This window comes from Alexandromys fortis, unplaced genomic scaffold (genome assembly GCF_014885135.2).
Source record: "Alexandromys fortis isolate MF-2015 unplaced genomic scaffold, M_Fortis_MF-2015_v1.1 scaffold_11, whole genome shotgun sequence".
NCBI lineage: Eukaryota > Metazoa > Chordata > Mammalia > Rodentia > Cricetidae > Alexandromys > Alexandromys fortis.
The window spans coordinates 9,142,387-9,168,012 of NW_026067912.1; positions in this window are offsets into that span (position 1 = coordinate 9,142,387).

Here is a 25,626-nt window from a genome sequence, read left to right on the forward strand (position 1 = left end):
AAATGCATAAGTACACAAAAACAGCTTATATTTACATCATATTTTAAGATTTATATTTGGTTTACTTATAAGCCCATAGTAAAAAAAAAATCTATTAAGATTTTAGTATTTAGCTACAATGTGTTTTGTAGAAACTTTGGTAGTCGTTCAACTCATCCCTAAATAAGAATAGAAAAACGGAATGAGCTGAGTTCTACTGACTTTCCTTTGACTCATCAGTGAACGGAATTTCCAGAGTGAATGAGCTCCACAAAGTCTAAAGAGAGAAGACAATTTTCAAAGCCTCAGTGCAAAATGCATGCTGAAGCGGAAGCTGCTGTGACCCAAAACACATAGGGACACTTAAGCAGCATCTTTAACACAGTTTGGGGGGCTGAGCCTGGATCAGCATGAGAGTGGGAAGCTCTGCACATCACTGTTTCCTCGCTCACGAACGCCACCAGGCAGTTGAAGTAAGAGAAACGAGTGACACTACATTTCTGACTGGAGAGGAGATGTGGACAAATATGCCCAGTGCATTCTCTGTGGCAAAGATCCATGCCCTGATCAACATCACAGAGACTTTTTTGATAAGAGTTCCTTGGACCAATGAGAGGAAAGTCTAAGAAAACCTTTGCGTACATTGCAACCTAACCCAACATGACCATTTAAAAAAGACTATGATTTAGCAGTGAGTATGCTGAGTGCTTGCCTCTCTGGGACTGGCCACCACATAATCATATTCCTAGTGGGACGGTTGTGGACTAAAGTGAAAGAGCCACAAGCCACATTTTTTTTTTCCTATTTAGAAGTTTCTATTTAGAAAGTCCAAAATCTAGTACATGTGAGCCAGAACCAGGGAATTAGAGGAAATGTGATGGTCAGCTACCGCTTGCTATAGCAAACATAATGCAAAGCCGGCTCCTAATCAGGAACACAGGAATCCACAATCAAGGTTTGCTTATCTCGGTTTTCAAATATTTTATCTTTTTTCCCTTCTCATGGGCCATGGTTTAGAGAAGTCCTAGTACCTAATGTAGAATAAAAATATGATAAAAATCTGTTTTCCAGGAAAATAGTTCTCTCTCTCTCTTATATCTTATATCCTAGTCTCTCTCTCATATCCTCTGCTCTCTCTCTTTCTCATATCCTCTCTCTTTCATATCTTCCTCCTCCTCTGCTTCTCTCTCTCTCTCTCTCTCTCTCTCTCTCTCTCTCTCTCTCTCTCTCTCTCTCTCTCTCTCCGTCTCTCAGAATTCACTGAGTATACTTCAAACTGGCTACTCATAGACACTATATATCATGACCAAAGCAAACAGTCAGAAAACATGGCAAAAGAAAGATAAGACATAATCTAAACATAAGAGTCATTTAAACCAGACTCAGATTATGTGACAGATTTTAGAGTTATCAAGTGGAATTTAAAATAACTACTTACAATATGTTGAGTGCTCTAGTGGGAAAAGCAGACAATATGCAAGGACAGATGGCCAGTGTCATACAGAAGACAGTAAACCTAAGAGAGAACAAAACACTAGAGATGGAGAACACCACAACAGAGATGAAGGATGCCGCTGAGAGACTTAGAGGAGATAGGATGTGACTAAGGAAGACTTGAAGATTGTCTGGTAGATATGATCCCAACTGAAAGAGGAAGATGAAAAATTATCAGAAAGTGGAAGAGAGCAGAAACTTACAATTAAAACTTCTACAAAATCTATTGACATGCTGATTACGCGGGTAGGAAAAGGACGACGAGCAGATTAAGCATAAATTCTGGAAGATCATCAAGAATTTCTGAAAAAATTCAATGAAAATATCAAAACACAGAGAAGGCTCAGAGAACAGCAAGCAGGGTAAATACAAATACACAGAATTTATCTCCAGGTGCATCATATGTGAGATGTAGTCAAAGAAAAATAGAAAATGATGACATTTGCTGGGCATCAGGTGAGCAGTACAGAAACACTGTCCAGAAAGAATATGAATTTTTAGAGGACTTTTCATGAGAGCTGTGCGAGGCAGGAAAAGTCCAAAAACCATTTAAAGTATTGAAATAAAATACCAAGAAAACAATGCTCTCTTTTAAAATTGAGGAATTAAATCTGAGGTATCTATTTGCAGATTCAGAAAAGTGTCTTGCAAAAATTGTCAAGAATATATGTTTGCCAATAGATGAATGGATAAAGAACAATATGTATACATAGAAAGACAAGTGTATACACACACTCAAACACACACACACACACACACACACACACACACACGGGAGCTTTCATATCCCAGCTTAAGTAAGAAAGAATTTATGTCATTTGATGGAAAACAGAAGGAACCAGAGATCATCATACTAAGTCAGATAAACCAAATTCAGAACAGAGAGATAAACATCGCGTGGTTTCCACACGTGTGTGTTATGTGATGAGAAAGAAGAGAGATTGCTTGTAGGATGGAAGGGAACCAGTAGCATGAAGGAGGAGGGGCAAAAGCAAGAATGACATAATGTGAAGAATGAAGTGCGGGCGAGAGATGTAATAAAGAAACCTGTAACTTATAGTCCGTTCTGGAAACAATACCATTGCCCAGAGAACATTTCCAATACAAGGAAGATGTATTGGAAATAAGGTCAGGATCTCAGACCCATAGCAGCCCCCCCCAAAAAAAACCTGTTGGATAAAGACTTTATTATTACAAATAAAGTATCTTGAGGATTCCAGATGGAAATCAGATCATAATTAAGCAACCAAGTGTTTTATAAATTTTTGAAATAATGTCATTGTATCTGAGGCAGAAAAGATGCTGACCTAAAGGACTGAGCATAATCTGTAAGATTAAAATCAAAGTTAAGTTCGCATAAGCACTTCATGCTAATTGTTAAAGTTGATTCCCCAAGGAATGAGTAGATGTTGCAGTATAAGAAACAATGTGTAGATTCTAGAATGGAAGAATTGAGTGAAGGGCTAGCACAGAGAAGAAACGAGTTCTCTCAGTGTCTAAGCAGGAGTTCACACGAAGTGAGCAAGCAGATGGATGTTAGTGTGAGTCACGTAGCAGTGGATACAAGTTAGAAAAATCAGTCTGATCTTACTTTTAATTTAATATAGTTATGGGTCATTAAATACGACAACATTTACCAATACAAGTGCACATACTAATTCAAAAGAAATTTCATTTCTCATTCAGATTCAGAAGTAAAGGCTCCTTGGAGGCAATGAGCAGCATTAATTCCTAGATTTTGTTTATTTTTCCTGTTCTTTTTATTTTATTTTATGAGAGCTTGGTTTTAATGTGAGTTTTCATACAAGAAATAAGGGTTCTTTGGGGGGAAAAGTGAGTTTATGATTAGATAAAAATTAACCAAAATGAATTGAGAATGACTGGCAGTGCTCAAATAAAAGAATATAAAGTGGACAAAGTTTGAGAGAATTTCATTAACAAACAAAATAATAAAAATTTAAGTTATGCCAAACATAAATTATCTATACATATACAATATACATCGGTGAATAAGTAAACACATGGGAAATAAGAGTCAATTTCTATGCAAAAGAATGCTAAGCAATTTCTGTAGATACTCCACCCATGAGGAGTTAGAACAAAATTCCCTACTCAGGGGTAAGCTGCGTATGGTAATCTTTACACAGAATCCAGTGTGAAGAGTGATGAAGTGAAATCCTACTTTAGCAGTCAAATGGCTGAGTTCACTGTCAACAGAGATGAGTCTGCATTGATATGATTGGTGTAAGTGACACGTTACGGCTTTTCCCAAATCCACAACAGCAGTAGGATCCTGAGAAAATCTCAATTGAAGGACACTCTACCATATACACATCACATGACACCTCAAAATTGCCAAAATCATTGAATACAGGGAATTCTGAGACACCATCACACCCACAAGGTAGCTAAGGGGATGAGTAACTATTGGATCCTAAATGAAATCCTAAAATGGATTACAAACAAAAAAACTAAGAAACCTGAACAATTCACATGCTTGAGAAAAAAAATTTTCAGTCTTGGTTTATTGATTTTAATCCACGCCTTTCTTCTCCCCATAACCAGCCATGTAAGAAGTGTGTGATGCAGGGAATTGCTTGGAGGTACATGTGAACTCTTGTCATGATTTTTGGAAAGCAACCTTGAATGTAATGGTTTATTTTTGATTCTTCAAAATATTTGAATGACTAATGTTGATGCTTTGCATAGCTTATTCATTTAAACAAAGTTATATTGTAGGGTTCTTTCCATTTTTTTTGCTACTGTAGGCCATGCTATTCTGGGGTTCTATTGTAAATGTTTCCACATAGGAGGCTTCCGATTAAAGAGACATGTCTGTGACGCATTCTAAGAGGCTTGTGTCCACTTCCGTACAGTAGCACAGGAAAGAACACTTTCCCTACAGGACCAGCAACACTGAACATTATCCTCTATTTAATTTTGGCTAATTAAGTAGGTGAGGAATCATACCTCATTTTACTTTGAAAGGTAGAATTTTTTTAAATGATTTCATTGGCTATTTAAATTTATCCCTTTATAATTTTTAGTTGGTTTTAAATATAGATTTAATGAACTCCCACTATGTTCCAGGGAACTTTCAAATGCATGCTCTTACATTATCTTCATTATCCTTTGCATCTGGCTGCAAGTAATGGGAAACTCAATTAAACCTGGCTTAAACAACAAGGAGAAGCTATTATCTCCCACAAGAAGCAGCCCGGAGGGAAGGTGGTTACTGGAATAATCTACCTACTTAAGAATGCCAAGGTTCTAAAATTCTTTCCAAGACTTGCCCTTCATCTGTAGCAGGCATCAATGGAAACTCCAAGGATTAAGAACAGAAGAAAACAATGGTCCTGTCAATATGACAGTTTCCTTTCTAAGAGGAAGAAAAACTCTTCTCAAATCACTCTAGTGCAGACAAATGAATGAATCTTCATAGTTTACATCCTCCCCCTGTTAAATGCTCTGCATAAGTGCTGAAACCAGCACTCACTTGGTAAATGGAGAGAGCCATGAATAAATTAGCAAGTTAAGATGTTTCTCCATGGGATTGGAGAGATGACTCAGAGGTTAAGAGCACTGACTGTTCTTCCTGAGGTCCTGAGTTCAATACCCAGCAAACACATGGTGACTCCAGCCATCTATAATGAGATCTGGTGCCCTCTACTGGCCTGAACATACCAACAGAACATTGTTTACATAATAAATAAATAAATCTTTTTTTTTTAAAAAAAGATGTTTATCCATATAGTGGTTTGAATGAGAATATCCCCCATAGACACAAGTATTTGAGTATTTGATCCCCAGTTGGTGGTACTGTTGTTTAAGAGGTATGGCCTTGAGTCTAGCCTTGAGATTTCTAAGTCATAAACAATTCCCAATCTGCTCTCTCTATATCCTCTGCGTGGTATCAGAGATACAAATAACTCAGCTGTTCCTGCCTTTGAGTCTGCTGCTTACTGCAACAATTCTCTGACATAAGAAACTCTTACCTGAAACTAAAGTCCAAAGGAGCCCTTCCTTTTGAGTCTCGGTGGTTAGGGTGTTTTATCTCATGGTGTTTTATCAGTTATTTTATCACATGGTGTTTTATCAATTACTTTAGAAAAGTAACTGATATATCCCACTTCCCCTTTCTAGCTGGACCCAGAGAAGGTCAGGCATCCCCACCAGCTGGTGCAGAATGGAAAACAGTAAACAAAATTACAAAGGAAAAATAAAAGAAGAGGCTACAAGATGAGCAGCCAATAATTAGTTTTTTTTGGTCATCACGGGTGTCCACTATTATGTTTGAATTCTTATGAGTCTTTGGCAGTTGGAATGTCAGACTTTCTAGAACATAAGCATCTTATGAGACTACCTAGGAACAAGTGATGCCAGTTTGCTGTCAACATCTCTAACCACAACCACAGAACCATTTCTTATTTGAAGACATTTTTAACATAGATAATTGGTAAGATTTTTAAGGCAGATAACATTTTTATCACAGGTAACATTTTTAACATAGATGATTGGTATCCATACATTATACAATCATGACTTGCACTAGGATTTGTATCATTTAGGAGAAGGCAATATAGTAGGAAAATTCTGATGTGGAAAGCTAGAAAAAGCCTTCTTCCTGTGAGTAAGCACTAAATTGTCAGTGCTAGCTCTGAGAATTCAATGCCTTTTATGGTGGCAACATCTGGTGAAGGTTTCATTTGTCGTGAATGCAACCTCTTTATCACACAGATAAAAACACAGATCATGAAGTATTAAATGCCAAGACCAGAGTGCAGGGGAGACCCCAGGAAGTCCCAAATGTTACATGGGTGCTGCTGATTCTCTAGGGAATAACCAAGCTCATTCCCTGGCACAAAGAACTAAACTTCAGGGTAGACAGAAGATTATGAAACAGACAATACGCAAATAACATCTTTATCCCATCAAAATAGTAAGGCCTAACGTTGGTAGTCCGTTCAAGCAGAGTGGCTTAGGTATTTTATAGGGCCCCTGGAACCTCCTGGTCCCCTTTTGGTACCGTTTATAAATACAACCCTATTCTTGTCCTCTGTTATTCTTAAGAATGTCTTCTGGGAACAAGAAGGCACCATCTCAGGAAGCCCACTTTTGCTTTTTCTTTTCTGCCTATGTCCCTCCAAACTTTCATTCACTACAAAGGAGATGGAAGTACTCAGTAAAGCTCATGAACCTTCTGGGGTGGATTGACTAAGCTGGACAATATTCTAATATCAGGTCATTGGACCTACTACTTCCACAAAATTCTGTTCTGGATTCTATGACAGGATCTCTTCTTTATCCCCTTGGGGCGGGCTGACTAGAATTCCTCTAAATACTTTGCCCTTGGTTTTAAACAGTGTGAAATTTGGCATCATATGGTTCAAAAGACAAGTAGAACAGAGATCTGTGCCCTTGGTGGGTGAGTAAGTGGGTGCAAAAACAAGGAGAGAAAGGGAGCACGTGTAAGTAGGAAAACTGGAATTCCTGCTTTGGGGTTCTTAGGTCCGGTAAGTAAAAGAATTTAGAAACAGATGTGGAACAAGCTGGGGACAAGTTTCTTAGAACCTGAGAGAAAAATAACAGGGTAAGCACATGCCAGGAGAATGGAGAGGGGAAAGAAGAAGAGAAAAACCACACCGTTGGACCTCGGCTGGTGTGTTCAGCAATGGATGTCAACAAGCAATGAGATAAAGAGCGTCATAGGAGAAGTGAGGGGTTAGCTTCAGAGAAGGAGTGGAAAAACCCAGTGCCAGGAAAAGCATTCAGGGGCTTTGGCTGATCCCTGAAAGAAAAAGACAGGAAAGGAGGCGGGAAAACCCTCAAGTTTTTGTAATAACTCAGAAAAGTAGGAAGGCTCTACTGGGCTGTGTATGAAACTCTGCAAATGTCTGACTCCGGGGAGGGATTTCTGGGACCAACAAGTACATTATCACATTAAAGTGATTAAAATGTCTTAAGGTGACTCACATTTTGGTGAATGGATGTAGACTCCTAGAGAATTGGCTGGATTAACTCTTAATGGGGAGAAGCCAACACTGTGTAGTTTGCTAGCTTGGAAGGTCTAATTTGGGTTCGTTTAGATTGTCAAGTTTCCGCCCAAGGTCAGAGGTAGAATTTAAGTTTTGTTCATAGGAGGAAATAGCTTTGCCTTAATGGACTTCAAAAGAATTCAGGTATCTGGCCCACTTTGTATTAATTTCAATCTGGAGGAGTAGCCAAGGGGATGTTTATATTTCTGATATTCCTTGATAAATGAGAGTTGGGGCTCGAAGTTGATCGTCAGTGAGAGACTTCATATTCAAGGGTCTCCAAAACTGTCAATCTTTGTGGAAGAAGGAAGGAAGAAAGACTGAAAAAGGCAAATAAAAATAGATCTAATTTGGGGCTCAGTTGCTAAAGTGCCTACTATGCAAGTGTGAGAACTGAGTCTAAGTCCCCAGGACCCATGTAAAAGCTGTGTGCAGGGGCTGTGCCTGCAGTGCTTATGCCGGGAAGGCACACACAGGTAGAGTTCTGGAGTGTGTTATTTTTCCAGCGCAGCTGAACTGATAAGCTCCAGGCTCAGCCAGAGGTGTCCTCTCAAAAGGTAGAGAGTAGTAAGAAACACCTGACATTGAACCCATGCTTTCCACATGCATGTATGCACATATGCTACATGTGAACATGCTAATGCACTATATATACTCATGGAGGAATAACTGCTGCTTATTTGAATAGGGTTTGTTATTAATTACTTATGATTAGTAGATTACGAAATGTAGCATTGAAAAGAGAGTTCATTTATTCACAAGCAGTTTAATCATTTGTTCTATTGGAGTAGTTTATTTGGCGCTGGATATAGTGGTACAGCCCGGTAATGTCAGCCATGATAAGGCCGAAGCAAAAGGATTGCATGAGTTCAAGACTAGCCTTTGCTGTGGCATGAGGCTCTGCCTCAAAAAGTGGAAAAACAAGCAAAGAAATCACAGAATGTTGATGGCAAGAGGGTGGCAGGACCCCTTACACCGACAGAACAAAAATGTTTCAAACAAAATGCCTCATTCTGTTTTTAATAAAGTGGATAGTGATTCCTGGAGGGAGAGGGTAAGGCACATGCTGTACATGTAGGGTCTATCACATGGAAGAGGGAGAAGAGATAACTGTGAGAAGGTCCTTTATTGAGGTTCCTTTACAAGAAGGTAGGAGGCAAAGGCAAGTAAAGAGACTTAGCATTTGGCTAGGTTAAATACCACAAATACAGAGAACAGGCATCATTTTCCAATCCTCTGTTACCCAGTTGTGAAGGTGTGTGTGTGTACATGCACATGCTGTGGCCCAGAAAATGAAAACTTAAGAAAGGTGGGGAGGACTATCAATTGGCTGTTCACAAAAGGAAGTGATTGGTCTTGACATATGGTTTCCACACTGGATAAGACAGCTTTTTATGAGACACAATTCTTACACACCACACCACCAGCTACAGCAGAGCGATCCCATTCTTCCACCCTCAATCAGAGAGGAGGAGTACTCTCAGATGTAGCCACTGAGGGTTTTTTTTTTTTTTAAGATGATTGAACAAACACAAAAGCCAAACTAAAAATAGAGAAGTTAACAGGAAATGTTTTTGTAACACTTTGCATATTAAGAGAACAAAAATTACAACATACCAATTAAAGCATCATTATTTTAAACAGGTATGAATCAGGATTTATCTGAAAGAAAGACAGCAGAATTACTCTCCATCAGTTCCATTAATGCTTGGTTTAACGCCACTCACAGATTGAAGGCTCATTCTGCTAGTCTACTTACCAACAGTATTTTAGTTGGAAACCAGCTACGTATCATCTACTACTACGCATGTCCTTGTAGGTTTGAGGGGAAAAATAAAGAATGAATGCATGTGCTGATCTACAGATGACACAGGAAAGTCTATAATGTTAGTATGCCCCAGGCCTATTCTTAGTTTTTCTAATAAAAATGCTATTTTAATACATTTGGAAAACTGGGAAAACAGAAACATATTTCAGATCTGTAGTTATTGTATAGAATACACCTCCTCCTTGGTAAAAATAGGACATTATTTCTTGAATGGATTCAGTGTCACTAAAATTAATATCTTGTGTATGTCCCGGCTAATCAGTGTTGATAATCTCTCAACAGTAGTATTTATTTGATCAAAGTCTTTCTGGTTACTCAATATATTTAACAAAAAAAGCATTAATATTTTGCTGAAAATTAAATTATGGCTTCAAAAGCAAGGCAATGTTCTTTCTGGAAGTATTTTGGCAGGAATCATTCATTCCAATAGGGATAACTTTATCTAATGATATCAAGCAGTTTTTATTTTCTAAGTGTTTCACTCACACCAATTAATTAATTTTCATCTTATTACAACAAAATAGGTACTAATGAAAAAAGAAGTTAATTTTTTACCTAGAGCAGGTGGTAGAAAATCCATGTAAAAATTCCTTTCTGTCTTTATCTTTTTTTTTCTTTTAATTTCTTTTGAGGGAGGGCAGTTGCTTTGTTTTGTTTTCTTTTGTTTTTAGACAGGGTTTCTCTGTGAACCCTGGCTGTCCTGGAACTCACTCTGTAGAGCATGCTGGTCCTGAACTCACAGAGATCTGCCTGTATCTGCCTCCTAAGTGCTAGGATTAAAGCCAAGTGCCACCACTGGCCAGCTAAATACTCTGTTTTTAATCAAGTGTATGTGGGTGCCTGTGTATAACTATGTAGGTGGGGGTGGAAGTGGCAGATGAGACCAGAAAAGGGAATCTTTTCTCCTGGAGATGGAGTTAAGATGAAATTGTTAGACACCAGATTATGTGTGCTGGGAGAAGTCAGATCCTAGCTAGGCGAAAGCAGAGTACACTCTTAACCACTGAGCCATGTCTCCAGTTCTACTTTAACCATTTCTTATCATTAACTAACAGCAACAGAAAAAACACAAACACATACAAAAACAAAAACCCACATACATCAGCACTGTCAAGTAATGTGAAATCATTAACAACAATTTTTAAAAGGTCATAAAATTAGGAGGGAAACTCCATGTGAGTCACTAGAGGGAATTGAAGGGACAGATAAACATGAACAAATTATGTTTTATAAATGTATAAAAGGTTAAAGCATAAATAAAAATATGATTTTAAAAGAAATAAAAATAAAAAAAATAAGAAAAATGAGGGGGGAGTAACAAATTCAACCACCAAAAATAAACAAAAACACAAAGAAAGGAAAAAAGAGCAAAAGAAAGAGGGGAAAGGGAGATAAAATTTTAGAAAAAAAAAACTTTCCTTCTTCTTAAAAACATCAGTTCTGCCTGCTAATACTGAGCTGCAGTCTTTACAATACAAGTGTGGTCGTTTTCAAGTTATCTTAGAAATAACAGGCTGTATTTCATGAAAGTGTTGGTGAGAAAATACCGAAAAGAATCAGATGTGCAAACTATTTGTTACAGTTCAGAGTTGTCTGCATAACAATGTGAGGGAAAGAATTCTCTTCAAACACATTTACACTGAAGGTATCCTTACATACTTGAGACTAACAAAAAAATTATTGCAGGTTTGAATAATGCATACATTCTTTTGTCACGGGATAGCGTTCTTTAAATAAATAATAAATACCTTACAATGCTAGCCTTCAAAACGATGAGGATTTCGAACTATGGCTAACTAAAACGAATCCACTGTCTGTGTTGAAGCGGCAGAAAGAGAGGTGGAATTTTTCTAGACGCTAACTAGATACCCGTATAGCTGAGTCACACCCATCTATCAGAGCAAGGGGAAACTCATAGAAGGCCTCTTGGCTGTGTTGGGAGCCTCAGCCTGAAATTGCTTTTCACAGGTTGACAAATATTTCCTAAAGGCCAAATCCAGTCACTCTCCTGGTTTTATGAATAAAACTTTATTGTAACAATGCCCTATTCATTTGTTGATACATCACCTATTCCCATCCTGCTTTGGAATGTCAGCAGCAGGCTTGTATAGCTACATCATAAAAACATATGGCTCACAAAATTATTTATTATTTGGCCTAATACAAAGATAGTTACCAACTGTCTCTTATTACTTCAGAAGGTAACATGCTGAATCCCTGAGAGGAGGGCTTCAGTCATTTAGGCAAGAGAGAGGCTACTAAACACAGAGCGTAAACCCTTTTAAATTTATTTCTGTGTACAAAATAACAATTTTGAAAGCAAGTATGACCCAAAACTCATTCATAAATATCACTTATTTTCTAATTCTGACTATTTATTAAGTTATAGTGTATGCAGCTTTCTAGTCTGAGGTATGTCGTGTTTATGTACAGACCATGAATATTTAAAGCATGTCCTGCAGCAATCTCAAGAAAGCCTGTGCTTTTCTGTGCATCTTGAAGTTACCTAGATACGAGTAAGACACATCCTAGTCAGGGTTTCATGTCCTTAAGAATCCAGCAGACGGGGCTGGAGAGATGGCTCAGTGGTTAAGAGCATTGCCTGCTCTTCCAAAGGTCCTGAGTTCAATTCCCAGCAACCACATGGTGGCTCACAACCATCTGTAATGAGGTCTGGCGCCCTCTTCTGGCCTGCAGGCATATACACAGACAGAATATTGTATACATAATAAATAAATAAATATTTAAAAAAAAAAAAGAATCCAGCAGACTCCAAGGACTTTATGTGCTATGACATTCATGTCTTAACTTGTTTAAAAGAAGTGGTTTCATTTCACACGTCAGTTGGGATCAGAACATGATGTCTTCACAGTGGACAGCAAGAAAGCTATTTCTGATCTCTCTCATGTATGGCCTTTTGTTTTACATGGTATTCACATAAAAGAGTGTCTCCTGATATTTGTAGGTCTCTCAGATTCTCTCATGCCCAGTCTTCCAAGGTCTCTACCAGTTGGTGATGATGGTAGCTGGTGATGACAGTGCTCAGCTACAGCCATGCTGAAATAAGATAATTATGTTTTTGCCCTTGTTTTACATTTTCATACTCATACACCAATCTTTACAACATTACCATGAAGTAGAACTGTTTTTATCTTTATTGCCTAGGCACAGATGATTAATTTGTAAAATGTTATACATCTAACAAGTAATAGGGAGGAAAATAGGTCTCTATCACGACTTAAAGGTCAACTAATTTCTCTAAGCCTCGGAAGAACTAAAAATATATTTATATATATTCTTAATTAGAGAGCTATACATGGTTATAAATATTAGTTTTTCTATGTTGTTTGACTCTTAAGTTTAGAACCTAGGTCAGTCAGTTCCAGTAATATTAGTGCTGCAATTATTCAAAGTTCTTTCCCCTCTCTCAGGCCTTTCTCATTTAGCAATGTACAACCCTATTTTTATCACCTATCTTTAATGATAAAACATAAATTTAAAATCTTTCTTTTATGGACTAAATGATACAATATTATGTTACTATGAAAGTATATTTATTATGTTGCTATAAATGTGATAGGAATTTAGCTCCTAGCAATAAAACATTGAGTAATTAAGATCAAACTTTCCAATGAAGTCAACTAGAATCTCTTGAAAAAAAAATTAAAATAAATGCCCATTTAAACCTGTGGAAAACAAGAGACAATGCCAGGCCAGTAGCTGTGCGTTGGTGGCAGTCCAGAGAAGAATCCAACTCTCAGCATTGTTTGCTCTGCTGTGTCTTCTAATTACCAACGAGATTGCTAGAAGCTGAATATTCAGCAGCAGTGTGAAAGAGCTATGAGGCTGGACACAGTCAGCGAAGCCCACAAAAGGAAGGAGTTGGGGAGATTGTAGCTCTGAAGTCATTTGGTCTGTAGCTGTGAGGGGCTGGATCCATAGTACATTGAGAATTTGATAAATTCTAACAGGGTCATCAGATCAGTTCCAAACTCATACAAAATTAATGTCAGCTAGAACAGTCACAGATGAATTAATTCTGGGTGATAGAAAGATTCTTTTTTTTCTCATGTAAGAAGGAAAGCAACATCATCTGTGTCATTATCTCAATAACTTTAACATCCCATGACTGATGTCCATTAAAGAAACTAAGAAGCAAACATACAAAATTATAAGGCACACAAGTAAAAATCAAAACAAATGCTACCCATCATTGACAAAAAAAACAACAGAAACAGTAATTATAAAACCAGACTCATTCATACATTAGATAAGGAAGGTATGAGATACAGATCTTAAAGAGAAACATACTTGTAATGTTCATAGAAATAAAAATAGGGCAGAATAAGAGAAAGCAATATATAAAGGTCTGAGAGCTGAGAAGAAAGTACCCAGGTTAAGTTGCTAGTTGTTGCCTTAATCATGACTTTAAAAAAATGATGAAGAGAGACTTAGTGATGTGGAAGAAGAGCAAGAAGAAAATAGCCATAATAAATCAGAGAGACAAAAATATAGAAAACCACAGAATATAAAAGCTGCGAAGTATACAATGAGACATGGTAAAAGAGCTGGTTTATATTGGCTTACCAGATCATTTTAGAATCATCTGAGTATGGAGCCTCAACTGGAGAGTTCTACTGATTGCTTTAATTAATATGGAATACCCACCTAGAATGTGAACAGCACCTTGGGGTAGCAGCTCAGTTGAAAAAGGGTGGGGTAGAAGGAAGATGATTTGTCTTTTGTTTGTTGGGTTTTCTCTCTCGCTGTAAAGTTGATTTTGATGTTGGTCACTTTAGTGATATAGAACCATGTTTGCAGGTTTCTATCCTTGTTTAAGGACCTGAGGCTCTCCAGGAACCTCTCAGGTTTTCAATGCCAGATTGAGACTGCTGGGCACCCAAGCTCAAGTCCTAAGCAACTCCTCAACCTCTCTGGTTTAAGCACCTTTTATTACTATTTTAATAGAAAATGTGTGTGCGTGTGTGTGCATGTGTGTGTATTTATTCTACATCCTATCCATTCTGTTCCTCTTCTCCTGTCTGACTAATACAGCTGGTAAAGTTGATACTTTGAATTTATCAGATGGATATGATAACTTTAAATTTCTCCATGACACAAATGTATATTATAAATTTACAAATATTTATAAATACAGAACATATAGAGAATAACAGGAGATAGACAATCATAGACTAGTTTATACCTCTCATGAATAGTTAAAACTAAACTCTGTAGGGTGATACATTTCTATTGTGTGGTGGGCAAACGTGAAGTAACTATACATATGCCGGACCACACCTAGTAAAACCCAAGTGCAGCTCTAATATTATAGAAGGAACACTAGAAAGCTCCATGAGCTGCCCTCAACAGTGTGTTTAAATCATGAAGGACGTGTTCTTTCACACGAGGGAGGTTAGCAATGGCACAGCTCCAGCAGTTGAGTGTAGTGGTTAGAAAGCATGCATAGCATGACCTAGGACTTTGCTTCAATCCCCATTTCAGAATTAGATCACATGATAACACATGCGACAACCATAGTCTGTCTTGAGGTAGTATAAAAGAATATCCTAGATTCTGCATTTATGCATAGGAATTTATAAACATGATTCTCGAGATAAGAAAATCCCAATAGGGAGAGGATGGATCTAGTAAAGCCATTTTTATGCTTTCTATGGAATTAGAAAGTGCAAGGGAGAGAACTAGAGAGGAAGAGAGAGAAGGAGGGTGGGAGAGGATGTCTCTGTAATAATCACTAGGATACAAAATGGTCATGACCTCAACACCTTTTACAGACTACACCCACTGATACTAGGAATTAAGCTTCCAACACGTGGAATTTAAGGAAAATAATCAAACCACAACATGTGTAAATTATAGGAGATTCATGGGATATAAAAAGATATCAAGAAAGGAATTAAAGCACTTAGACTTGAGTAATGATCATGTTATATAAAAATGGGCTGCAGGAGAGCCCATTTTTACATGTTAATTTATTTCAGTAAAATACTCATTAGAAGGGAAAATAATTCTGAAAAACTATTCCTGAATTTAGGAAATAGTGTCAAATTGAACATAAAGTAAAAAATTTCAAAAGATCAAAGCCAAATTAAATATAAAACAGATATTAGTAGTACCAGTCAATCTTTGAAACAAAAGATTAATAAATTTATTTTGATGATAATCAAGAAAAAAGATTGAAGTAGCAAATAACTGATACCAGGAATTGAAAGGGGGTCAATATTGTATGTCTATATGTATAAAGTGATTAAAATTATGACAATATTATGCCAATAAGGATAAATATATAGATCAGACAGATCTATTGTGGAGAAGGAATAGAATATATGATGATGTCAGTAATTATCAAAGACATTCAATCATAAATTAAGATCTTCAAAACTTAAGTTCAAAACCCAGAAAATTCTAGCAAATGTTTCATGAATAAATGAAGACAGTTCAACACCAATTTTTCCCAAGCTTAGAAAAAGGGGCAACTATTTCTCTACTTGGGAGTCCAGTGTAACCCTTGTAGCAGAACCATAAGAAAGGTTCTGAGGAGAAAAGGAAACTGATGGCTGAAATCACTCATAAAAATAGATGAAAACAGCTTGAATTATTAGCGATTCAAATTGAGCATTTTAACAAAGAATAATGCCTGATGAGCCAACTTAAGTCATTAAGTTAAGGTTTCTTTAATGCTTGGAAATCAATGAAAAATATATTAACAAAGAAAAGCATGTATTCATCATAAGAGACACCAAAGTTTTTAAATAAAATGCGTCTTCATTGAGATGAAACTTAGCAACCTAGAAGTACTTTTCACTCTTGGAAAAATTATACACAAATACAAATAAATGAATCATTGCCCACTTTTCTGTGGTATAAAATACAGCAAGCAGTCTTCTGAAGTTAGATATAAGAAAAGTACAGGGGTTAATTTCCATTCAATATCCTACTAAAAATTGTAGCCAGGAAAAATGAAACAGGAAAAAACTCCAGTATTCATGTACTGATTGGGAATAAAAAGTAAAAATGTATGTTCACCAGAAGAGGGTATCTCTATAAAATGTTTGAAAAACTGACTTCATAAATGTTGACTAACAGTATGTGGATAAATAATTTGTACTTAAACTGCCTCAACAAAGTAGAATATAGTTATGAAACTGTAATTTTACATAATAAGGATGATATAAAGCATTTTATTATTTAATTAATTAAAATATTAAGATGGGAAAGTCATTGAGCTTAGGGCTTGAATGTGCAAAAGCTACAATGACCAGTGAGGAGGTGATTACAACGTGTCTTCAGGACACATTCTAAGAACTGAGGAAGAAGGGGTAGAGATGCCCTAACGTGTCATGATGAAAGATTTAACTAGACATTGCCAAATGCCCTAGGAGAATATTCTACAACAATAGAAGTGTAAATAAAATGATGTTAGCTGTACAAATACTTCACATGTTAAAAAGAGGATTAGCCTCTAAATGACTTTTTATCAGAGATAAACTTGGCTAGTTGATTTATTATGATTCCTTTCCCTTTAAGAGGAGCTAAGTTTCAAGTATTTCCCATTTTGCCCATGCCAATTGGTTCCACAACTATTTGACTCATTCAGCAAATGTTGACAGATTGTTAAGTACAGTACCCTTTCCTGGACTCTAAGTTTCAATCCTAAGCACCATCCATCAATCCATGCTCTCTTGGAGCTGGAAACTTAGTAGAAGAGATGAAAGGTAAGCAGAGCTAAGGGAGAAAATGTAAGTGATCACAAGTACTTAAGAGAAAAATGGGGCAGAAATAATAGATCTTTTAGGGCTTCTGAAATAAAGTTACAATTGCAGGTCTGGCCTTGGGATGCAATAACAGCTCAACAAGTGGGGGATCCAGCCACTCAGATAGTGGGAAAGGGTACTCCAGGTTGAAATAACAAAATGGTGGGAAAATGGAATCTCTCTATTATCTGAGTCAAAGCAACTTCTGAATTCTTACATAATCAACAGATGCAACCAAGAGGAAAGGGGACAGAGAAACTCTACTCAAATTAGTAATTATTGCTGTGGTTTGACCTCACACTTCAGAATATTGGATTCCTCTGCAAATAAACCGTGCAACACAACAACAAAGTCAACATGGAGTAAATGGTTGTCTCTCTAGATTATATATAGGAACTTTTGAGATAAATGAGAATATAAGCAGACAATGAATCCAGATCTTAACCTCAAGAACTCTTAAGGATTGAGAAATTTCCACGAATGCAGTAATATATACACTTAAAAAAGTCTATGTTTCCAGGAAACTAGAATAAAAGTTGATATTCTATGGGTAAGAATTATGTCTCACAGAAGTGTGTTTTCTATTTTTAACGACTAATGTGTACCTGTGAAGATTTTCACTAAATTGCTTTTCATGAAGTGTGAATCTATAAAAATAATTCAAATAGCCTAGTGATGGTGGCACATGCCTTTAATCCCAGAACCGAGGGAGGCAGAGGCAGGTGGATCTCTGTGAGTTTGAGGCCAGCCTACAGAGTGAGTTCCAGGACAATCCTGTCAAAAAAAAAAAAAAAAAAAAAAAACCGAAAACCTTTCAATATATGTCTATATGTGTGTATATATATACTGTGTTTATAAATTTGAAACCATGCTAAGTGAAATAAGTCAACAATCCCATGCATCTGAGACTCGCAGGGAAGTCTGCAGAGGATCCAATGAATGTGCCCTAGAGCTGAGAATGAGCATAATGCGTTGAGAAGACACTAGACAAAAGCTCAGATTTCCTTTCAAAACTCCATAAATTTGCTACAGAAATTAAATGAAGAATATGGTGTGTACTTTATAGACAAACAAAGTGTTTAAATAGCAACACTTGGTGATAGTTCTATGAATAATCTACCAAACGTAAGTAGCTGATTGATGATTTCAGTTACAGTTCTGCATATGTTCATGCCACACTAATGACAAGTTCTTGGATAAGCTTTCTGGAAAAGTGGCCACTCCACAGACTTGTGAAAATGTTTACTTATTTGGTAAGACGTAGAAAGGAAAAGTTGGACTATGTGAATGCAGAGGAATTTAATTACTTTCCCAATTCTTAATGCCTTGATCTTCTCTCCACTGATAAGCTCCACTCCTATCTGTCACTGGGTCCTTGTTTTCAAAGTTTGAATGTCAAAGAATAAGGACGGGGGCAGATTAGGACTCTAATTTTTATCAGAAAGTGCCCATGTTGCTAACAACTATATATGATTTAAAGTAAGAGAAAATTTTAAGAATAATACATACAGAAACTATACAGAAGTAGAAAATATTACAGCTTCCCAGCAACATTGTGTAGGCATGTTTATCTCAGCTGCCCTCTTAATCTCTCTCTCTCTCTCTTTCTCTCTCTCTCTCTCTCTCTCTCTCTCTCTCTCTCTCTCTCTTTCTCTGAAACCTTGATGGCATATTGTAACATGGTTCTAATACCTAAATAATTTGTTGTCTGTAGAGTAAGCTAGCAGAAACATTAGCTCCCCCTGTGATTTTAGCATTTCCATAATGGACACATTTTTTTATAGTAGACATGTTCTTCCTTTTCTTTAGGAAATTAATTTGCTTGTGCTCTAAAATCTATGACTTAAATCTCCTGTCTCTGATAGCCTAAATGAGAACTTAAGTAGTCGTGAGGGAGAAGGCCAAAGAATTTGACTAGGTCTAGGCAAAAGAGTGGCAAGAATTTGTGTTAAGTTGAAAAACTTTGTTTTCCTGTAGGTTCCTATAAAACTGAAACAGAAACAAGCTGATAGAAAAACACAATCAGTGCATGCAGGCAAGCATAGACCTTGTCTGCCTGTGTTCTCTGATGATGGAATCATTACGGCTGCCATTTTGTATTCGTATCTCTTCCACTGCCTTAGGCGTGACAGTCGGGATGTGACTAGTGCGTCTATTGACAGGGTGACAGCTCCTACCTGAATCAAAATCCCGGAGACAATTTGCCATTTCAGAAAGTCACCACCACCAGAGATTAAATCTGAAATAATTTACAACGGCATCCGTGATTCTTTCAGGCAGTTGCTACAATTAGTATTTTTCTACGTCTGATTTAAAAAAGGTTCTTATTCGCTTGTTTATTGTTCTTTCTTTTCACACAGTGTGTGGCAAAAGACCCTTCTCTGCATAATGAAAAGCAAATTTTAGTGAAGTGAAAATGCCAGAATGGCAAGCATTTCAACATGGGAAATGTTACAATGTATAATGTGTTAAGTATAAATATCAGAGAGAAAGAGAGAGAGAGACCCCACTGGAAAAAAAATAAGCAATGTTTAGGGATTTTAATCTGTTTGGTGCATATGTTTAATACGACAGAAATGCAGCCTCAATTTTATGTTTCTGGAAGCTTTTCAATATTCTTTCTCTAGCAACTAACCTGTATTTACTTAGAATATCAATCAGCTGCATTTTTTGGAGTGCATAAAACACTGTCTAATTAAGCTTTATTTAATTTGTTTTAACTTGGAGTGCGGAGGAGATGGCACAATGTGAATTACTTATTATGGTAACCTCTCCTCAGCACCACAAATGGGGATAAAGTGGTGTGTCCCTGTGTGTTTGTGCACCGTGACATCGCTCACAGAAGCTGTTCCTCGGCAAGATGGCAACAATGCTTAGCATTTATATGGCATTTTCCATCTCCAGCATGCTTTATAAACCTTAACTAAATAATGGTGCTTGCAGGAATGAGGTTACAACATCAATGAAGCAGCACGTGCCTTGCTGGAGCATTAGTCCTTTGAAATGTCACCTCCCAGTGTCACTTCCTGGGGCATAGATTGCCCCTCGTGATGGATGAAAAGCAGATACAATTGATTGGCTGATCTCGGCCTGCACTCGGAAGGAACCTCCATCGCCTCTACATGTTTATACTGATTAACTCAAGCTGCAGCATCTTTGTTTGTGGTCTTAAACAAGCCATCCATGGACCGAGTCAAGAAGAGTCGCCAGTTTAAGGTCATTACCTAGACAATTCATTTCTAAATTTTGGCTCATTAGAGTCATCAAGGAAGTTCTACACCTGTGTCTCTCAACCTCCAAAGCATTGCTCTGTGGAGAGGGAGCATTCATGTTGGAGAACATTCAGCTACCTACTTGACTTCTGTAACTTGGTAGGAGATGACATTAGTACCCACCTACCCCCGGCCCTCCCCCCCCCCACCAGCCCATTTAAAGCCCCAAGTACCACCAGACATCATCAGCGCTCCCCAGGGAGACAAATTTCAGTGAGAGAGAGCTAGTGCTATATCTGCCCTTTGCTGGTGTGTAGCCTTATTGGAGCCTTATTTGGGCGATTCTCAACCCTCCTAATGCTGTGGCCCAGTTCCTCATGCTGCAGTGACCCTGACCATACAAAAAATATTTTTTTGTTACTACTCCATAACTGTAATTTTACCTCTGCTATGAATGGTAATATAAACAGCTGACATGCAGGATTCTGAAAGGCGACCCCTGGGAACCACGCAAAGTAGTCCGACCCCCAGGTTGAGAATCTCCTGGACGCATTATAACAAACGCAAACTGGCTTCCAGCAACACTGCCTTAAACCACAGATTTCGGGTGTGTTCTTGTAAGCTTGTCTCCTAAAGGAGGCAACCCGGATGACTTTCTTTACCAACTTTGATTTCGAATGGATTTGGGTGACATGCCGTTTGCCTCCCTCCCTGCTGCAGCACCCAGAGTCAGAAATTCTTCCACATGGAGCCCAGAAGAGCTGTGCAAACGTACCCTGAAAATCAGTTTAGCATTACAGTTAAGAAAAACTTATTTCCCAGGCTTTTGAGATAAGTTGACAGGGGCTAGTTTGAAAGCCCAGCCTTATACATTTTGCTTCTCAGCTGGGCTTAGCAAATTGTTGCCTCTGTAGTTGTCAGGAAAATACTACCTCAAGGCCTAATCATAAAAGCTTCTAGCAGACAGATGTCTGCAGTTATTTGGGGTTGTGAATTCAGTTAGTTTCATATGGACCTAATTCTGAGCAAAGCTCTCTGAGTCTATTTACAAGGGCAGGGTGAACTGGCTGCGTTTTCTTCGTATTCCTGGCGTGAGCGGCTAATTATCCATTGACTGCTGGGATATCTGACATCACCGGTGGACACTTTAGACATGGTGTACATCCGTAATCTCTCTAGGATCCTCTTGGGACAAAATTATTTCATATGAAAACCTTTGATATTACAAGTTATGCTTAACATTTCATGCCTCGTTTGCATCCATTGAGGTCAGTGGGTTGCCAAACAAAGAGGAAAATGTATCACAAAAAAGAAAGGGGGGAAAGAAGGAAGGGAGGGAGGGAGGGAGGGAGGGAGGAAGGAAGGAAGGAAGGAAGGAAGGAAGGAAGGAAGGAAGGAAGGAAGGAAAAACAAAACCTCCAGCTGCACTCAGTAGCCCGAAGGTGTTCCCACACAAACCAATAAAGACAAATGCTAAAAAAGTATCTACTCTTGATCAGCAAAGGGCACATTCATTGTAGCAGTTTGAATACCATCCTGTAATTTTGTTTTTCTGATCAGGTAAATAATTAAAATAACGAATAATCGTGAATACGGGTAAGAATCTCATACAAGATAAATTCTAGTCAATACACATTTGACGTTTCTCTTGTAAGCCGATTACCCAGCACAAGTGCCCCAAATGCTCCCTTGATCTAAATATGACTGCATAAAAAATTTCTGCCGTTGTTTTTGTTGTTCTCCGCAAATCTCGCTAAAAACTTTGACAATTTCCACGTGGGCTAGAACTAGGCAAGCAGTTAAACAGTTCCTGCACAAGGAGGGGTCTTACTAATCTCCATCGCCGAAACACCTGGTAACCTACTATTGTAAGCATTTATCCGCTGTTTGCCCGAGGCAGAAATAAATGAATAAATAAACTCTCGGCAGTCCTATCACATGAGTTAATGCATTATAGCATTATGTAAAGCAGCAAAGCGCATTCTTCTGGGGCTTTTTAAAAATCATTATTTGCGGCAGGCTAGAACGTATCTGCTGGCTCCCCAGCTCCGTTCTCCTCACTTAAGTTTCTGTCGGAGCCCTCACCCATGCAGGGTGAGTTGGCCTTTGCTCTCAAAAGAATCCCTTTGAGAAAATTGCCTTCCTAATCCTCAGAGTTTTCAAATGGCATTACAAAGAGGATGGATATATTAAACACCTCAGCTGTCAATGAGCCAAATCAATAACTGTGGGTACAGGGCTTACATTATGTCTACTTACACTGGGCTTGCGATATTTAGAAAGGACAGCTTTGCTCTGGACAAGTTGCCCCCAGCTGTTTCAAGAAATAACACAGCTGTACATCCCCAACACATCTGCCGTATCCTCTATGGTTTTTAAGGGACGAAGGGAAAGGTACAGATTGATGACCAGAGAGGGCAGACCACTGCTCAGAGCCTGATTCACAGAAGGGGTTTTATTTATCATGTTTTATAAGGATTAAGGATAAGTTACCAAATAGAGTTACAAGCAAGAATCTGTAATAGGTTAGTCTACTTAAGCGAGAAGGGAACAGTAATAGATGAGTCACTGTGACATGGAACACGTTGCTAAAGTCACACTGTCATTAGAGAGAACTACAGAGAATATCGTCACTGAGCATAATGTAATCAGAATGCTTCAAAACATGCTGTCCATAGATGGTTCATGATTTACACCTTTTTAGATATGTATTCCAAACGCATATATTTCAAAGAAAAATTATATATATGAATAATTTTAATGAAACTTCTGTTCCAATTTATTATTTTTTCCATCTGTCTGCGCGTGTATGTCGGAGGAGGTGTCCTGTGTCTCTGCCTGTGTGTCCTTGTGTGTCTATCTGTACTGGGGTGGAGGAAGGGGTGTGCTTGTGGAGGCCAGGAAAGGAAGCCACATTTTCCTGGAGTTGGAGGTACAGCTAATTGTGTGCTGCCCACTGTGAGTGAGCGCTAGCAACCAAATTCTGTCCTCTGTAAGAGCAGTAAGGCACTCTAGATGCTAAGCCACCTCGCCTGCTCCATGCTTCAATTCTTAAATATCTCTTCCCTTTTCTAATTCACAAATCCTGTAAAGAAGATTATGTGTGTCTGAGCCTAATATGAGAGTGTGCTTCTAGAAATAAGCACTACCTAAAATAAAGAGAGTAGACAGTTCAACCCTCATTAGTTTGGGGACCACCTACCATTTTCTCTCTTGTGAAAGCGATGGGCCTAATCTCACACCTCCAGTGCCATTGCCTAACGTTCTGCAAAAATGGAAACAGAATCATGTCCTTGGTGCACTCTTGAGCCTGCACAACATGAACACATATACCACATTTCCTATAAAATTATCTAAATTATTCATAATTAAAGCATTAGATTTTTTTATGTTCCTATTGTTTGGTTCTTAAATTCTCTACACAGACACCCCCTGAAAGATCCACATATTTAAGTTCTAGTCCTCAGACTCTGGGAACATTAAGAGGTGGTGGTTGACTTTTAAGAGATGAGCCCACAAAGTCAGGCATCGTGGTACATGCCTTTAATCCCAGTACTCTGGAGGCAGAGGCAGGTGGATCTCTGTGAGTTCGAGGCCAGCCTAGTTGACACAGTGGGTGCCAGGACTGATGAGGCTGTTGTACATAGAAACCCTGTCTTAGAAAAACAAAAGACAAATAAACAACCAAAAAGAAAGAAAAAAGAGAAAATAAAAGAAAGGAAAAAAGAAAGAAAATGAGAGGGAGGAGGGTGTGTCATTTCCTTGGAAAAATGCCCTCCAAAGGGATATTGCCCTCCCCTCTCCTTTAAGTTTTGTGGCCACCATGTGGTAAACACTACTGCATTGCTCAGACTTTGCTGCAAAATGATACCACATTACCAACCAAAAGCAATAGGCGCAACTGACCATAGCAAGAAACTTCCATAACCTGGAGCCAAAATAAACCTTTCTCTCTATATTTTTAAGTTGTCACAAGAATTGTTTTTATGATAAAAGAAAACTAACAAGAATATTAATAGATTTTTTGCCGCCAATAATGAATTTCTACATCAACATGGTAAGTCAGTTAAGCCAAATTAAAATACAACTAAGAGCAACTTTTAGGGGACTGGAGAGATATGGCTCAGCAGTTAAGAGCACTGGCTGCTGTTCCAGGGGATCTGGATTCCATTCCCAGCCACCACATGGTGGCTCACAACTGTCTTTAATGAGATCTGGTGCCCTCTTCTGACCTGCAGGCATACATGTAGGAAGAACACAGTATACATAATCAATAAATCAGTCTTTTTTCTTCCTTCCTTCCTTTTTTTTTTTCTTTTTTCTTTTTTTAATGCGACTTCTGGGCGGGTCCTCCAGTCCCTGAGATTAGAACCAGGGGAGTCACACACACAATCAGAAGCAGGAAGGTTATATGGTCTGTAGGCAAGAGTTGATGGCATGCCAAGCGTAAGCTGTACCCTTAAATGTTTAGGTGGGGACTTGGGCAGTTGACAACTTTTAGAGGAGAAAACAACAGTAACAGCCAAGAACACAGAACTGAGGATGCTCTCCAAGGGCAGGGTTTGGAGGGGGTGTGTCATCTGGACTATGTAGGGGCAAGCCAGAGGCTCCAATTGAACAAATATATTCAGAAAAATTAAGTTAGCGAAGCAAGTCCATGCCCAATGGTCATTAAAACTGATATAGTTGGATGTTAGCAAATGAATAGGAAAACACACATACAGCAGAGCAAGACATGAATATGCAAAGCTATGAAAGCATCAGGAAGTGAATGGAAAGACTTCTGGTGTTCATGACGCCTCTCTTTGGTATCAAAGTCTTCAACAGTAACAGGTCTTAATGCTTTTTTATATCGCTGGTTGAAAACGTGCACTAGCCAATAGTCCTAAGCAACAGAAAACTCATTACCGTTTAGGTACAGTAAATCCCTCGGAATATTTGTTTTCATTGCGCGAGAAGTGCTACGTTTTTAGGAAAAGCTCCTGTTAAAACTGAGTGCTGTGTGCATCAATAGCATTTACAAATATAAGCAAGTTGTTGAGTACACTTGTTTATGGAACAACACTTTGCCTTGAACTGTTCAGTGAGCCAGATGACCATGAGACTCAGGGTCTCCACACCTTGAAGAGGGTTCTGTGAAAACATTTGTCAAACAAGTAAACAAACAAAACAATAACTATTTAAAGATGCTGCATAACTGCCAAGGACAAAATAAAGAATAATGGGTACCCGGGGGGGGGGGGTAAGGAAAGAATCACAAATTCCCTGAAAAGAGATATACAGGTCAGTAGGGAAAGAGAAAG